Source organism: Osmerus eperlanus, chromosome 17 (assembly GCF_963692335.1).
Source record: "Osmerus eperlanus chromosome 17, fOsmEpe2.1, whole genome shotgun sequence".
Lineage (NCBI taxonomy): Eukaryota > Metazoa > Chordata > Actinopteri > Osmeriformes > Osmeridae > Osmerus > Osmerus eperlanus.
In genome coordinates this window covers 2,080,745-2,098,572 of record NC_085034.1, presented here as the reverse complement: position 1 = coordinate 2,098,572, position 17,828 = coordinate 2,080,745, and the positions used below count along the sequence as shown (strand labels likewise).

Genomic DNA, 17,828 nt, shown 5'->3' with positions numbered 1-17,828 from the left:
TTCTTCATAAGACCACAGGCTACCAGGTTTCACGTCTACATCAGTTTACCCGCATTAAACACCCGTGTCAACCCGTGTTCAAGTATAGTATAGAGAGACAGGGCGCTCGGTCGACACAGCACACCCATTCCTGTTGAGTGTCAATGAGAGAACTGCATATCCAAACCCTTCACAGCCATCCCCTGGCATACCTACAACACCCTGCTTGGATAAACAAAGGAGAGAGGACCTAAGCTTGTCTGCCCAGCCCAGGGTGCTGTACCTGTCTGTCCCACGCAAACAGGAGGACCCAGAGAGGCCTGTGTCTTCACCAGCAGCAGAGCCAGGGTCTCTGATCCGCTGTGGCAGCCCCCCCCTACGTCCCCCCCCCTACGTCGTCCCCCCTACGTCCCCCCCCCCACGTCCCCCCCCCTACGTCCCCCCCCCCCCTACGTCCCCCCCCCCCCCCTACGTGTCCCCCCCTACGTCCCCCCCCCTACGTCCCGTCCCCCCCCTACGTCCCCCCCCTACGTCCCCCCCCCCTACGTCCCCCCCCCTACGTCCCCCCCCCCCACGTCCCCCCCCCCCCCCCCCAGTTTGTTGGCTGTTCCTCTCCCGTGCTCCTGCATGCTTCTGGTGTGGACTTGACGGGACTCAACCCCGGCGCAGACCCTCATCGTTCTGTCTTTTGAGTTTCTGTCGAGTGGAACCGTGACCGACGATGGCTGACTATTGTTACAACCAACAGAGGACAGCGTGCACACACACACACACACACACAGCATGAAAAATGGCTGTTACTGTTATTTTTTTTTTGTAAACTATGTATTTGGTACCTAGTATGTGATACTTGAAAAAAATCTTCAAAGGGTGTTTTTTTTTTTTTTTTACCGTCCTTGGTCTTATGCTAACTCACTTTTTTTCTCATTTTCCTTTAGATTTTCTCACACATTTTACTTTGCATTGTGAAGTGGGCATGCTTGTCACAAAGGACAAATGCTCTCTTATCTATAGGATTATAATCTCTTAAATAGTTGTGTATAAATAAACTGTTATAACTTCTTTTTTAATAAAACATTAAATGTGTATAAACTTTGTCCCAGTGCCTTTTGTTTGGCTCCATCTAAAAATGTTGCACACCTGAACCTTTAAAAACGAATAAATACACAACATCCAGTGGTGTGTGTATGATATAATGTACTATTGAGCATATTCTGATCATGTTTGTTTTTTTATCCCTTGTGCTGCCTTCGGGTCACATGACCCAAAGGTTCATAACGAACCAGCGTTGTGTTTACCCAATTTTACCCAATACAAAAACAAATAAAAATCATTTTCTTTTAACCTTCGCAATGTGGAGGGTCTGAGACAGCCCGACGGTTAAAAGAAAATGCTTCACTTTGTTTTTGTATGCGGTAAAGTTGTCACAATACGACGGTGGGTAACAATGACTGATGGGTCAGAATGACCCGAAGAGAACACAAGGGTTATCCAGTGTCACCAATTTGAACCTCAGCAACTGAATAAATTGTTTGATCACTAGGTGGCAGTCTCAAGTCTTCCACCGCCTCAATGGCGACTTGTTCCAAACCCATCTAACAATGTAGACCAGTGTTTCAACCTGACTGCAGTGAAACCAGAGAAGGAGGTCAGTACCCCAGGCATTGGAAGCCACAACTTGAATCCAATCTACTTTACTATACTATCTACAGCATGAACTACGTGTTTCAAAATGTCGAGAAAGAGGCACATTGCAGGTACTTTATCTGGGGTATGAGTTCTGAGCAAAGTCAGAATACTACTGCCTTTTCATCTGATTTGCTTTCAGTAAAAAAAAAAAAACACTTTCAAAGATATAAATAACTACTTGTACCCTTGCTGTCAAACTTACTGTTGTACAGATTGACGTGAAAGTGATTTAAGACGAAGACCAGTGACTCGTATATTTTGTGGCAGGATAAAGCCAGACTACTCCGTCACCCTGGTGAGGTGCAGAGGTAATCTGATAAAGAATAATCCAGAACAAAGAATCCAATTCACAATAATTGTTTTGATTTGAGTATCAGCAATGTCGCTGACAAAGGCATTCTGTTATTCTATTCACAGCAATTAGAATGTTTACAAATCGACTAGGTTCCAATGAAAGGTGTTTGGATTGTTATCAGACGGGTTAAACTTTACCCGTTAAATGGTTTACAGGCTAAATTCACCTGGCTCTCATGTCTCCAGACCACACCAAACCCGGACCATGTGCAGTTCCATAATAGGCCAGTAGAGAGCACTACTGTTCTCCTCTCACATAATCATCGCAGTAAAAAGAAAAAAAAGCTGTGACATACGGCTATTTAATCTCATCTTCACTAAAACGATGTATTCTCACGCAGCAATCTGTTCCTTCCTCTTGTCTCCCTGATTTCATGCGAACATACGAGTGCTGAAACGATGCTGAATAATAAGCATTTCCTCTTTTCCTTTTGATTAAAAGTGGTTGGCGTGTGTAATCTGCATAGATATCCCTCTGAAACTCTCACTTTAGAGACTAGGGTTTGGATATAGGACACATGATCCCTCCCTCCCTCCCTCTCCCCCTCCCTCCCTCCCTCTCCCCCTCCCTCCCTCCCTCTCCCCCTCTGTCCCTCTCCCCCTCCCTCCCTCCCTCCCTCCCTCTCCCCCTCTCCCCCTCCCTCCCTGCCTCCCTCCCTCTCCCCCTCCCTCCCTCCCTCCCTCTATCTCTCATCCACTGTTGAACCCATGCCCTTTCTTTCTCCCGACTGTGTCATTTCATCTCCATGCTTCTCTCTGAACCTCAGCCTGGTTCTGTAGCAAACTCTGTCCCAGCCCACAGGCCCCAGCACATCCCTCACTTTGCATCCCTCCAGGGGCTTCAACATCAGGAGGAATGTCGGAGGTTGAAGCGTCTACCAACAGACCCGGCAGTAGAGCGGATTACAGGGCACACATATTGGAATATGGTGTAAGTGGTCTGGGCTTTCACACACAGGCACGCGATTTCTACGTCCCATCACTGACAGGAACTGTCTCTGGTGTCTGTGTAGCTGTAGAGTCAGTCTGCCTCTCCGCTGCTGAAAAACAGAACCGCCCCAACACACCCAAGCCTCTCCCATGAGACTCCCCCAGCCTCTTCCCAATACCTCCCCCCAAGCCTCTCTCTCTAGCCTCCCCCCCTGCCCACAAGCCTCCCTCCTCCCCTCATCCTTTTTCCCAAGCCTCCTCCCTCAGCCTCTCCCTGCAGCTACAGAGAAGGAGGCAAGGCGGGGCGGGGCGAGGCAGGGCGAGGCGTCTGCCTTTCGACTGTCCTGACCTCAAGGGCTTCTGCAACCCGAGCTCCTCAATGAAATATTTAGAGCTGTTTTATCCGCAGTGCGTTGGTCTGGAGACCTGTGGGCCTTCATGACATGATGTCATAGTCCCGCATAGGAGCTCTGATTGGACATGGAAGAGCAGGACCAGTGACTCTGGTGTTTTTAAATCATCACAAAGCCCCCAGACTCCACAACGGGGGGTGGTACAACACCAACCCTGTGTTAAGAAGACTTAAGTCTACACAGTAAAGGTGTATTTTATTCCATTAGAATTAAAATAAATTCTACTGTATTTTTATTTAGGAAACTCAATAAGTTTAGATTTATCCACAGAAAATTCATTATTTTACAAATAAATACTAAATAAAATAGCTGGTAGAAGGCCTAATCCTCAACATGTCAAGACTGTCCATGTGAACTTCCAAGGACTGGTCATGCAGTCTCTCTGTCTCTTATGCAGTCTCTCTAAGATGTTGGGATGGATTGGAATCTGAAATCCCAGAATGCCGCAGTGGTCTTGAGCCACTGGTGGGCCATGAATCTTGACTTCCTCTCTTCATGTACTTGTGAAAGATGGATACGAACGTACAACCCTGTAAGGGCTGAAATCCTCAGTGGTTTCAAACCGGGTGTGTGTTTGACTGCTTGCATACTGCAGCATCTCAGCGTAGATTAGCTAATGCAACTGATAAAGAAGGCATGTTATGATTGTTGTCAACAGGAACTCTAGAGGAATTAAAACTATTAAACTGGTCGTTTCATTAGTGTGACAGTTAACGTGAGGGGTGCTTGTTATCCAGGATGAAATGCCATCCTTCTGGCAACTGGCGGAATATGTTACCAAGATAGACAAGATGGCAGCTTTTTGGTAGTGTTTCAAGGGTGACTAGAGTGACAGACAGTGGATGGTCTCATGTTGCAGGCTCTGTTACAGTGAAACTGTGGGGGCCTGCTGCAAGATGAACCCAGGTCTCTACTAATAGATGCCCCCCTGATAAACAGGACCTCCCAGGTACTGTAACATCTTACTGGACCATCCAGCCCGGAAGCTGGGGTGTCTATCTGATATACCAAACATAGCTGTTATGGTGGTCCAAGCGTGCAGGAAAACACACGCTACCTCCATGGCATGCTTTCAAACTTAAAAACATTAAAATATTTACTCATATTTAACTATTCAAAATCATACTTTCTTATAGTATGATCTGTGTAGCTGTTTTTAATTATTTCATCAATTTGTGTTAATATTTTGGATTCATTTACTTTTTACGTACCTTTGTCTGTGCTTTGGCCTGGCTGCTTTGACGTGCAGACCTTTAGCTATTTACTTTCGGGGAGAGGGGGTGGAGGGGGGTTCATTTGTATGAAAACATAAATAATCAGAACGGTCTTCTAAAATTATTAAGAGAGTAAAGTTACGGTGTCTGATCGAGATGTAAATCAGAAAATGACGGAGCTAAATCAATTAAAGAGCTATTAAAGTGTTTTTGCCTACCTACCTATAGATAGATTGTTCACGTTTTATATGAATTCACTAGCCTGTCTGTCTAATCATTTATCTATATCCCTGTCTTGGGATATAGATAAATGACACACAAACGAATTTTTCTTTGCCGAAGTAGGCTGATAATATTAAAATAATATTAATTTATGATATATTTTGTGTGGGATGTCAGTTCCGTATGCCTATTTGCGTATTTTTCTTGATAATTGATCAACCAGGCGCTGACGTCCTGTTCTAATTCGTTAATCCGGATTATTAACACTGAAGATGCGTGAGATTTTCAAAGGAATATTGACAATATGGCTACGATACTAAACTGTAGGCTAACCTGCAAGTCATCAGCGCGTTTTTGTATTTTTATATATAGGCCTATATTATGAATAACCCTAACACTAAATGTAGGCTAGTTCATGATTTTTTTTCTTTTTGTTTTATCATACAATCCTATTTATTAAACGGAATAGTAATTTTGATGTGAGGTCAAAACCTTAAACCTAAAAGCACTTTATTATCTTTAGATGACCGTGACCTTCAATAAACAAAATACAAAAAATTAAGCATTTTGAGTCTGCTAATTATTGCGCATTATTATTTCAGTGCCCCTATCGTGTAGCCTATAGTCCCTGAAAAATACATGTCATGCCAGAAGAGCGCTCTGTACATTCGATAGCCTACTTTTCCTGGCAGGTGGTACATGGGCTGGGCCCACAAAGTCATCTGGAACTGGGGAAGGAATGAGTAGAACTAAATTAGTATTTTAAAAATTAATCGGCCCTTCTCGTCTTCTATACGGTCCGTCTCACACACAGATGATCCGTAGCTAAAGTTACAGGTTTTCCAGGTGGAAACAAAGTATGCGGTTTGGAGAGGAGTGTGTAAGGATGGTCTAGGCCGTCCTTGAGGTCACAAAGCTGACGGTGATGATGTGTCACCAAGGATAGATTTCACTGTCGCTATTGAGTTTGAAAGGATGTAACCAAACCCGCAACACTAACGCCAGTCCGTTCACTAGAAAATATTGGACCTTTTTTTTCCACACCGCTATCTGTCTAATTATCAACAGCAGGTATATGGACTCAAGCGAGCCGCCGGAGAGGAGTATGGGTAGAATTGACCTCCATATAATAGGCATCCTTCCACCATTGCACATGTCATCCTTTACTGGTTCACTTTGCCTCACCGTAGGCCGCAGTGAGTCCTTGCGTAAAACGTTAAGCGTGACCGTCGGTTGAATCCTCTTGGGTCCGTTGTTTGGACGACAAGGAGTGACACCTTCATCGAAGGGTTGACTACCAGCCTCGTGGCCTCTCATCCCATCTCAGGTTGTATGGATTACTGATAGTTTTGTTGATGCAATCGGTCTGCTAGGTCTAAAGCTAAGAAAGGCTAAACGAATAATTGGAAATAAAATATAAACCTTTCTACCAAATATGTTTACCTGATTATATTTTATTTTGATTTAAGCCATACACTAGATGTTTTGTGGATTCAGTAAAAGGGTAAACTATGAGAGGAAGGGCTATAGTGGACAGACTGCACATTAGGCAGGGCCACAGACTGTTCATATGAAATGCAGTATTTTTTCCTCTGTTCTTGATAATCATTGGCCATCTGGACAGGGTCATTTGATCCTGCAGCAATTCAACCCAAGAACTGCAGGCTCAACACTATGACAGCCGACTAAACCTAATCCTGGAGTGGGGGCTGGTAAGATTCCGCAATTGTCTCTGTGTCCCAGGCTTAATTTCGGAAAATGCAGCACTCGCCTACCCCCATGATTGCCACTATCAGCTTGCCGCATGGCGTGGTGAGGCCGCCTGCACAGTCACAGCTCGTGCGTAAATTCTGGCATTCATTTAAAGAGAACATTGCCATTGCTTTTTTTATAATATGCAATTAACGAAATGTGAGAAGCGTTAAATGTTTTTAAAGTGCCAAGAAGGCATAATGCTGTAAACGGAAATTAGCATAACAGAAAGAAAGCAGAAATATTTAAGCCATGTCGACCCAGCGCGAGTTGCTTTTTTCCAAGCAGGCCAAGTCTGCCTGCGCGGTTAAGTAAGTCTACCATTTGCCCTCTTCTGTTCCTTTACTCCTCGAGACAGACCTTCTATTGTCTACTGGTACTACCTGTCTTAAAGTCCCGCGGACACAATATTTGGGCTGCTTTCCTGCATGTAGTTCCATACAAATGATCAAACTAAAAAAGTCACAAAAGAAATCTAAGAAAAATAAAGAGGCTATAGTCAAATGTTTCACTTTCTTTCTGGCGATAGCGCTGAAATGATGCAGCAATTTTCCTCGGTGATAAATTGACACTGTAAATACCCGCAGTACGTGAATGTAGGCTTCTTTTTTTTTAAGCACAACATATTATTTGTAAAGGTAATTATGGCAATCTTTACAAATCTATCTCCAACATGGTTACCTTGACTAGTTTATTTTTGGGGGACTTGGACCTTAGCCTATAGTTCATGCCATCAATAAAGAGAAGGTGGACCAAATAATTCGCCATGAAAGCGTTTAATCCGGTCAACAACCAATCCGCATCTCTTTAGACTGCTATAGTCCTGAAGCCAAAATCTAGGCACTTTTATCGTTGCCTTGCCTCCCGCGAGCTCCACCTTAAAAGAAAAAACCCCCACCTGAGGCAGTGACATCGCAAAATACGCGAGACAGAGGTGGGTTGGATTATTCCTTTGGTACAAGGGTAAGATGCTTACAAACTAATTATCTTTTCCACTGGCAAATCCTTGCTCTCGCAGCCCAAACAAGGAGAGCGGCTTGGGGGCAGAAGCAGAGACGATAGCTGCGCGCGGAATAGACGGTGGAAAACGGAGCCAACAGGAGGCTCGCACACCTGGAGTCGCCACAGCACCGCGTGATCAGCCTTTTTCTCAGGTAAAAGAGTACGCAGGGGAGAGGGGCTGAATTTGATATTTGATACTCAGGAAGTTAACTACGCCGCTTGGATTTCTTTGTTCCATTGTAATTCTTTAGTTGAGGATAAGGGCTCGAGGAGGCTTCGAATGTAGTTTTGCTTGTTGAATGAAGCGGTGCGAACAGTTTTCCGTTGATTATGATAAACGTGATCCTGACATTGCGAGCATATCCTCGAGCAGACTCCACTGCATTTTATTTCAGTTAGCTCTTGATCTCTGAGGAAGAGGCACGCGGCCCTTGGACAGGGTAGACGATGTTGTATAGTCTGTTTTTTGCGTATAATTTTCAATCATTTTGGATTAACGTAGGCTAGTTTATTTGTTTTGTGCCTAGATGTAACCGCAGGATTTTTTTTTCTTCAAATGGTTCAAACTCACTGGGTCAAGAGAAGGTAGGATATTTAGGCACCCAAATGTTTTTTTAATAGGCAATTGGTTCGATCATATGTTTGTGGGAAAGTTATCACTTCTAATATTCATAGTTCATAATGTGGTTTCAAAGGCTATTATTTGTTTTTTTGTAATGTTATAGACCAGGTTTCGATTCAGTTTATCGCCTAATCCGTTTAATAGCATTATGTTACCACTAAAACGAAATAAAAAAAAGATCATACATATTTTTTTTTACAAACGCGCTCTAAAATGTACAGTAGGCCTATATTATCTAGAATATTAAACGAACAGTGTAATGTAATACTCAACGCAAATACGCCTATTTACTACATGGGTGATTGACAGCCACATAGCTTTGAAAGAACAGGTGTATTTTCCGTCCTCTCAAACCAAGCACCTGTATGTATATAAGCGTTCCTGTTTTACATATTGTGTGGAGTGATGCTATTGATATTTCTTTAGATTTGTATTTGATTGGAGATTTGATTTAATTGTATTAATCGTCTATCTAAACGTAACTCCAAACATTTTAATCAAACAGATTTATTCAACGGAATAGGGAGTAATTATTTTGTGCAACTGCACTTTATAATGTTTTAGGCCTCATTTGAATTTAGAAATGTTACGTATCATAAACAATAGGTTATGCATCAAATCGGTAACCTAATCTCTTTTGAACTGACTGCCTCAACATATCGTGTCCAAGGAGGGAGACCAAGGCGCGTCTTGCCAAATCGCTCCTAAAATAACCGAACTGGGAAGACTTGTAGACTCAGACAAATGCGATTAACAGAAAGGCTTTGCCGCTGTCATTGGGGTTAAATTAACGAAGGCTGACCAGAAAATAATCATGGTACAGACAATGCACGCAATGCATCACCTTCATACAAGTTGCATTCAGTCCCACTTAATAGGCCTACATTTACCATGAATAATAGAACTTTGGTTGAAATTAGTTTTTTAGGACCGAAGTGATGGAGTAATGGATCGTTTCCAAACGTATTAATTCAAACGTAGATTGATACATACATTCTTGAAAACATTTAAAACAAATATGTAATGAAATATGCATTTTATAATCTGGATTAAGTCGTTTTACAATCATTGAATGTTGCTTGGATGTAATCCAAATTGCATTCATTGTTTGTCATAATGTTATTTGTTAATTTCATCATTGATTCAGGCATTTTGAGGAAGATGCTTGTCTTTGTTTTAGGCAGTTAGGTTTTCATTAGGTCTTCAAATGTCCACTACGCAGATAATCAGATCACATTAGTCAGTAAAATATTGCTTAACATCTACATAGGTACTGTTAACTGGATTATTATCAAATTCAAAAGAATATTGATATGTTTAACAGTGGTTCTAGTCAGGTTTTTATTGTTTTGCATGAATTAGTTTCAGACTAGATGCCCAATATACTGGAATCTTCTCACAGAAAGGTTGGATCTGCATTGACTAAACAATGACGCATTGCCAATATCTCCAGCCGATTCATTCTTTAATCATTGGTGTGGGGAAAAACAAGACAGACAAACCTGAAAGGATCCTGTCTTTTTTCAACTTGGCTTTTTAGTGCTTATTGATTTCTCCAGGAAATGGCAACAGGAGTCTTGTTCTGGGAGCCATTTGGGCTTCTGAAGAATCACTTAGAACATGGTTTGATCGCTGGAATCAATGGAATCTCCATTCACTGCAGGGCCCAGGGTGAGAGAGCTAATGGCGTCACTCTGGCCTAGCAGGGTGTGGCTGTCTGAGGCATGGCAGAGCAGACCAGGAGATGGAGGACCGCTATAGCACTCACACTGACTGGGATGCAGCCACTAGGCTGACTAAGGAAGAGACTCAAGGTGTATCAGTTCATGAGAGGCTTTCTGTTGGAGCACACTACTTTGTGAGTGAGTTTACTCCTGGTGTGTCAGGTTTCTGTCACATTTGGAGGACGCAACTCTGCGGTTTAAGTCACCTTGTTGAAGTCGTCAAAGAGCTACGCAGTGTGGCAGCAATGTTCAGTTTCGGGAGAGTGAAAAATAGGTTTTGAATCTTTGAAACCCCAGCAGTCAAACTCGGATGCTTGCTTAGTTGGGCAGAGTGCTGCAGAATGCAATGTGCTTGGAAAGAGTCAAATTGAACAATGGTATGGGTTACACGTTCATGAGGACATTTAGCAGAGGGTTAATACCTCGCTTTTAAACATCTCAACGGGCTGTTAAGGGCGAGTGTATCGTGTGGTCTATGCTCAAGGGGGTAGTAACCCATTTTCCATATTGCAGGATGGAACTATGGAGTCGGCACTGTTTGTGTTTGTCTTTCCATGGGGTAGGTCTAGTGTGTGCTAGCTGACGCAATTACAGCAAGGACTCAGTCCTACAGTTGAATTTGGGCAGGACGAAACTAAAATCCTCTTGTGCGTGTCCGCAATATGTATATTTTTTTATTTTCGTTTAATCTGCAAAGATTAAGAGAGACAAATCTTGGCTGCTGGGTAGAACAATCAGATCCTGAGAAGGCTCTAAGTAAGCTGCTGTGCGGCTGGTAGGGTTGGGTCTGTCACACCCACCCTGCCCCCTGTCCTCCCTGGGTATGGAGCATGGATGTGATTGGCTAACCAGCTCAGTGGAGCCTGTGAAGAAGTCAACTCGGAGGTGAACAGTGTCAGCAGATGAGTGTGAGGTTCCGGAAAGATCTGACACACGAAGGCATGTTCTCAGCAGGAGAGCATCATGGGTAAAATGATGGCACTGATTACGGTTGTAGATTAGAATGTTTGCCATTAGTTTACTTACGTATTGATGGTTGTTTTTTAGATTGTGTAACGGACCTTTTGAATTCGTTTGTATATTTTGTGAGCTGCCAAATATATTAAAAATCAAAACAAATCACCCAAATCTAATGAGAATGTTAAACGGGGGGGCGTTAATAGCACTGACAACATGTGTGGCTCAGAAGGCCAAGAGCAGTTTGTATTCTGGCATCGTCTACCAGAGTGAAGTTATCCTGCCAAACTCCCTGCTGCGCTGGACTGACTTTAAAAAAAGTCAATTTTATGACTGTCGACCCAAAAGAGTCACAAATGGTCTTATTTCCTGTCGCTTTACCACAAGAAACGCCACAAACTAGGTGCAGCCCAGTTGCTAACCCCACCCTTCCCTTTCTTGGAAATCGAAAAATAGCAGATCACGTGAGGTATTAGTGTTCAGGAATTAGAATGATGTGTTCATTCCTAGGAAGCGGACTTACACGATCTTCTGTTTCCCATCTTCTAGCAGCCTAGTAACTGTTCCTCCACCCTCATCCGTCCTCTGCAGAGCCACACCGCGCCACACTGACCATGTCCTGATAACCACTGTCCCCTCACTTTGCTTCTATCTAATCATGCATGCCTCTCAACTCTCATCCTCTTCTCACCCCAACCCCCCCCTCCAGGGAATAGCCTACCTCTCTCTCCTCCAAATGGTGCGGTCTCTGGTGTCAGTTTAGCTTCTGCTGGGATAACTGGCTAACAAACTCTCTCTGTCTGGTGAGCTGCCTTCTGTGCTTGGGTGATTACGACTCCTGTTCTGTGTATGGCACTGGTAGAATTCACTGTGAAAGCACACTATCAGTGAATTACCATAGGGCCATAAACAGAGCAGAGAAAGAACCGCTGGATGACGCCCATCCACCACGTCTAACTTCCTCTCTCTCCTGTCCTCCGCCCAGCTCTCTGGCTGGGGGGGCAGCTCCACACTGCTCTGGTCCGGCTGCATGAGAAGTGGTCGCTGGGATGTTTGGTGGGGTTCGACTTGGCTGGAGACTCTAGTCTCTGGGATTCTCTCAAACTCACAACTTGCCTTGGGATGGCCCTCTTCTTCTTGGCCTATTTTGGCACTAGCACATTTTTGCTTCTGTATATATACTTTGAGCAATTATGTGTAGTGCCAATATAGGACATGAAAGGCTTACATCTGGACTTCAACATAACTAACTCTGCATTACCAGGTTGACTTGTCTTGGAAACCGACAGCTTGACACTAATGATTCCCTGTCTTCATGCACTCATTAGATCATTTTCAATTTTCAGTTGTTGTGCACAATGTAATCTGAACCTCATTATCTGATTGTAGGAGATGATTGGATGGACGTGGACCACTTTGTAAAGATATGCCGCTGAGTGCAACTGTGCTGTGACTCAAGACTCCATTCCTCTCAAGGACGGCAGCTCAGACAACAAGGAAGAAGACAAAGGAACGATTGAAAGAAACGACCGATAACTCATGATCAGATATAGCAGACATCCTCAGTGGATTCTGAAAATGGCCTGATGGTGGTTGTGTCTCTTTCCAGCGGCATCTTTGAGGGCAACCTACCATTGCCACAGGTCACCTCCCATGTGACAAAACGTTGTAGAAGAAATGGGATTTCCTAATGTACTTATGCTTATCAATAGAACTAGTCATCGGATACTAGTGTCAATCACCATCCACATCAAGACAGCTGCTCGCGGTTTTTCGGCGCAAGTATGAAGTACCAAGGCAGCTCTTCGGCGGTGTTTGGCAATGGTAGAACTCACACTGGTGAGGTAGATGGATCCGGTGGTTCTAGACTTGCCAACTACTGCCGGAGAGCTCGGCCCATGACCAGGAAGGGACTGGAGAGGACATCTCCGTGCTCGGAGTCGCCACGACTCTCCCTTCACCTCTTTCTCCAGTGGAACTGGAGGTGGAACTCGTCTAGTGTAGGGAGATTCTTCCACGAGTGAGTGGCTGTTGGCGCTGCAGGGCGGGGTGAGACTTTGTGTTCCTCCCCTGCACACCCCGGTCTCACAGCTCAAATGACACGGGGCAAGAAAAGCCATAAAGCGTGATGATGTGTCGAAAATAACCCAGGACGGCACACTTAAGATATCGTCAGAGTAAGTTGACCGCTGCGACGGGGTGTGTCTTTTTGGGGAAAGTCTACGTTTTGACGGGTTCCTTCACTGTCGACCTCTCGTCAACTCTGATTCGGTCAGTCGGGTGTGCTAGAGCTCGTCTGGAACAGGAGTCTGCACAGAAGAGGAGGCCCAGCGTTACGTAAGCCTCCAGAATAAAGAGGCCCTCTTCAGCCTTCAGCCAGCCAACAGGGGGTACCTCTCTTCGTGCCTATCAGAGGCATAATTAGCGAACTGTGTGGTGTCACCTTACTCTCCTCTTTCAATGCTGCTTTTCTCCTTCCTTTTCCAAAACCTGCTTTGGGGAAAAAGGGTGGAGTATGGGAGTTCAGGGTTTGGAATCTTTTTCACGAGAGTGATTTGGTTGGGTTGCAGCGGGCTGTCCATGAGCAGAGAGATCGGCCCTTGCTCAGCTCAGTTTAACTGGGTCAGGGGCCGTTATGTGGGTGACAGGGGGATCTAGGGATTAAAACGACTTTATCTGCCTGTGTATAAATCCCATGTTGTACTGTGCACTTCAGTGTCAGGCTAATATGATGGTATTGTCGCTTGTGTGGCCCGAGGTGTGTATTTGATATGTCCGACCTGCACTGAGATGGATTTCCTTTTGTGTCTCGAGGCTGAAGAAAATAGAAAATAAAACGGAAATGTTGCGATTGTGGGCAGCATAGCATCAGCGTTGCATAAAGAGGCCTGCTACGTATCCTGTTATACTGCTAGACAGACAGGCTGCCGAATCAGATTTGCCTCGCTTTATTCTTCCTGTCTCATGTTGCAGAACATAACAGGCATCGATGACAAGCACTCTTTGTTGCACAAAACATGTAAGTGTTGCACAAAACATGTAAGTGTTTTATGTCGTTTATTGTAAGAATGTGATTGTTGGCTATGATTTAGAGTAATGCTCTATGTTCTTTCTGTAAAAAAAACGGTTGCAAACATTGTCTCTTTACAATGCAAATAAACGTATTCAAAAAGCTGATCCATTGTCTCAGACTTCTCTAACGATCGTCTCTGCAGCAAAGTGCATTGTGGGATAGCCCATGTCAATGCAGGGCCTTCTCCAGATGGGATGCACATCTCAGGTTACACCACATTTTTCATCCTACCCCGCCTTCTCTCTCCTCTCCCTTTCCCCCTCCACACACAAACACACACACAACCTATCCTAATGTCTCTCACCGACTTTGCTGGTGAGTGGTGGTTCTCTGGGATGGGGGAGCCAGGCTGAGCACAGCTCTGCCTGTGCATTAACGCAGGCCGGGGCATTAGTGAAATGAGATTAGAAGGACCCATCATTCTTACGCAGTGTCTGGTGTAGACATGGACAGAGGTGTGAGCTAGGGAAGGCGGGGTAGAGGTCTATCGACTACCCACACAACTACCGACTACCCAAAACTAATGGCTCTCAGAGATAATCAACTACTGGACTCTTAAGCACACTGAAACACTTTGATACTTTTAAATACGTACTGATACAATCCTTCATAATGTCTGTGGGACTTCCCTACTAGTCCCTGTACAGCTGCACTCATGGTCCTGCCCTTTGGTCTTTCTGTGTCGGAGGGTAAGACTGTTCGTGTTTCTATCCCACCATCAAGGCCTCGATGCTGGGACCAGGAACTGGAGATTATCTCCTGGGATGGAGAGGGTGTGTGTGTGTGTGTGCTGGAGAGGGTGTGTGTGTGTGTGTGTGCTGGAGAGGGTGTGTGTGTGCTGGAGCGGGTGTGTGTGCGTGTGCTGGAGAGGGTGTGTGGGGGCTGGGGATGCACGTATTAAGAAACGATTAGTGGAGATTAAAGCTCTGCTCTAGTCTGCCTGCACGACTCCAAGCAACAAGAACGACCCCCCCCCCCCCCCCCCCGGCCCTCCTCCCCCCCTCCCCCTCCTCCACCCCCTGTGGAGCCGGGGCCTGGTCTGAGCTGTGTCTCTTGGTCAGGCAGAATCAATACCTCCGGCTCTCAGACTCCCAGTGATCCTCCCACGACTCAACACCAGCCCTCGGGGCAGACATTTTGGCTCTCAACCCAGACCCACTGGTTCACGGCATCCACTCTGCAGTCCCCATTTTGGATCAATCTTTGGAGTGTTTTAATGCGAGGCTGAGGAGGAGAGCGAGACGGGGAGATGCTAATGGTGATAAAAACGGGATGAGTCAGATGATCCCTGTCGAGGACAACAATATAGATTCTACATGACTCAGTAATTTCTTGACAATACCGCCACAAACCCAAGTAGATCTGTAGGGAGGTGCAGTACATACAGTGCCACGGAGCTAGCGTAAAGCCCATACTGTGAGCCAGGGTTAGCACCCCACAGGAGCCCCCTGAACCTGGACTTCCAGGTCAAGTCACACCACGGAGCCCTCATATCCGCATGGGTCCATCCATCTGCCAAGCAGACCCTGCTGGCAGCCATTAGCTGATTACATCTCTACTACCTCACCGACCGGCTTACAGCTCCACTATCCCTGGTCCTTTCATCAGTGGTCATCTGACCATTTGGGAATGGACGGGTTAATACAAAGTGCTGTAGGGAATTTGAGAGCATATAGAATGCGTTGGTCAGTATTGTGTGTTATATCGTTAATATTCAGGTTTGAGGTTTTATATACCTAAAAGAATCTGAAAAACGAATTACTTCCTACTTTTGATGGATTTTAAGTTGATTTGAATCTATAAAAAATGTCCAATAAATCACACATGTAATTTTTTTCAAAGCACTTTATTATTTATGAAATGTTGAATAAAACTGTGTGTCTTGAAGAGCCAGCGTGGGTGTGTTCGTGTGGGGCTAGCCCTCCTCCTTAGGGAGATGGGATGAACAGCTGAAAAGGTTTTGGGCTTTCCAGAGGAATCCTTGTATCCCCTTTGTCTTGTTCCCTTCACCTACTGAAAAGAAAACAAACAGGGATGACAGATATTCCTACATTTACATTTAGTCATTTAGCAGACGCTCTTATCCAGAGAGACTTACAGTAAGTACAGGGACATTCCCCCCGAGGCAAGTAGGGTGAACTGCCTTGCCCAAGGACACAACGTCATTTTTGGGGAATGACAGGGAATCGAACCGACAACCTTCTGATTACTAGCCCGATTCCCTAACCGCTCAGCCACCTGACTCCTGCAGCCTATACTTCTTCTACTCTTCTTCTAAATGTAAGTAATCAAGCCGGTACTCACCACTGTGCAGCTTCCTGACTCCACAACACAGGCCGGACATCTGATCTGTGGTCTGTGACTGTAAAAATGTAAATCAAATTCAAACAAACCAGAATACAGTAAAAAAAAATAATAATATTATGTTATTCCTGACTCTATAAAATATAACTAACCAAAGTAAATGATTTATTTATGTTGTATGTATGAGGAGATGGTGAAGAGAGTGAGAGATGATGGAAAGACAGACATATCGTGGACTATCAATGATGTCACGCTGAGGATAACCACTGTAATTTACCTCCGATTTTCTTATCGCTACGACAACCCAGCTTGAGTGACAGTTTGAGAAAGGATCGGCCGTATTGTGTACCGTGAGCACGTCGACGATTTAGAGAATGTAACCGAACAAGGAGGCGGTTTCTCACCAGTGGGAGTTGCTGAAGAGAGAGCGCCGGGCTTGTCCTCTGCGTCTTCCTGGCAGGAATGTCAGGCTTGGTTTTCAGGTGAGCTTGGGTCAACTCCTGAGCCTGTCTCTGATCAAGCTTATCTGTTATGGCACTCTCAATCTCCTCCAGGATCAGCTCTCTGGAACACTTAATGATGTTTTCGACAAGCTCCTGAGCCGTGGCTCGTAGCTGGCGATCTGACGTCGTGTCTTCAGTGAAAACCGTGTTTTCACCGGTCTGGTGAAGGCACCAGACCGGTGCCTTCAGAGAGGCACCGGTCTGGGGTAGGATATCAGAGTCCCCGGTGTCCTCTGCCTTCAGGGGGGAGCTGGGAAGTGCAGAGGTCAAAAGGTTCCTCTCTCTGGTGACCTGAATGACAGACACCTGAATCACTTTAGCGGTGTGGACTCGCGCTGCCTCGAACATAAGCTCCTTGCTTACACCCTCCGGGTCAAGGGTCAGAAGTTTCTGTTCCTTGACAAGGACGTCCACGGCGACCAGGATGACCTTGGCGGTGTGTGTCAGCGCCGCCTCTAGGAGGAGCACTTCCTCAGTGTCCCCGCAGGCGTTGCTGACACCAGGCTTAAGCTCGTTGATGGTCTGGAGGATGGAAGCCTGGATGACTAGGACCGTGTGGGCCTGAGCTGTCCTCAGAAGAAGGTCTTCCATCAGGGCCTGAGGAGCTCTGCTCGGGGCCTGGATCCCCAGCGCCGGCTCCCTGGAGACCAGGTGGAGGGAATCCTGGACGACCATCGCAGCGTGAGGCCTGGTTTCCTCCTGAAGGCCCTGCTCCTCTGGGGCCAGAGGGGCTCTGGAGGGGGCAAGGATCAAAGACCTGTCCTACTTAACAAACACATGGATCCCCTTGCTGGCGTGAACCTGCCACTACCTACACCTTCTGGTCCTGGGCGATGAGGGGGGGAAAAGAAGCCAACATAGTTTTGGGGAGGTGTGGCGGCTCTTCCTGGTGATCCAACTCGATGGTACCTGGATCACCATAGTGTGAGTCCTGGGTTTCTCTGACGCTGCTCCGCCTTTACGGGTAGAGTGCAAGGATTGAGGACAAGAATCTCCACCTTATGGTCCTCGATAATCAGGTCGACAGAAGATTTACCTGTTAGACAAGAGCCCAAGACGTTGACCGCTACTGAAGCATCGATCTAGAATA

General features: G+C 45.5%; 2 long non-coding RNA genes across 2 annotated transcripts; one reads left to right on the top strand and one right to left on the bottom strand.

Annotated features, from left to right (window-relative positions):
* The first annotated feature begins 7,394 nt into the window (after positions 1–7,394).
* LOC134037739 (uncharacterized) lies at positions 7,395–13,904 on the top strand. Its single transcript, XR_009932569.1, has 3 exons — positions 7,395–7,487; positions 7,572–7,707; positions 12,248–13,904. It is a non-coding gene; the product is annotated as an uncharacterized LOC134037739 (long non-coding RNA).
* A 1,867-nt stretch (positions 13,905–15,771) lies between these two features.
* On the bottom strand, positions 15,772–16,869 carry LOC134038133 (uncharacterized). Its single transcript, XR_009932637.1, has 3 exons — positions 16,640–16,869; positions 16,236–16,293; positions 15,772–15,935 (listed from the first exon to the last, which is right to left on the bottom strand). It is a non-coding gene; the product is annotated as an uncharacterized LOC134038133 (long non-coding RNA).
* Between the last annotated feature and the right edge of the window lie 959 nt (positions 16,870–17,828).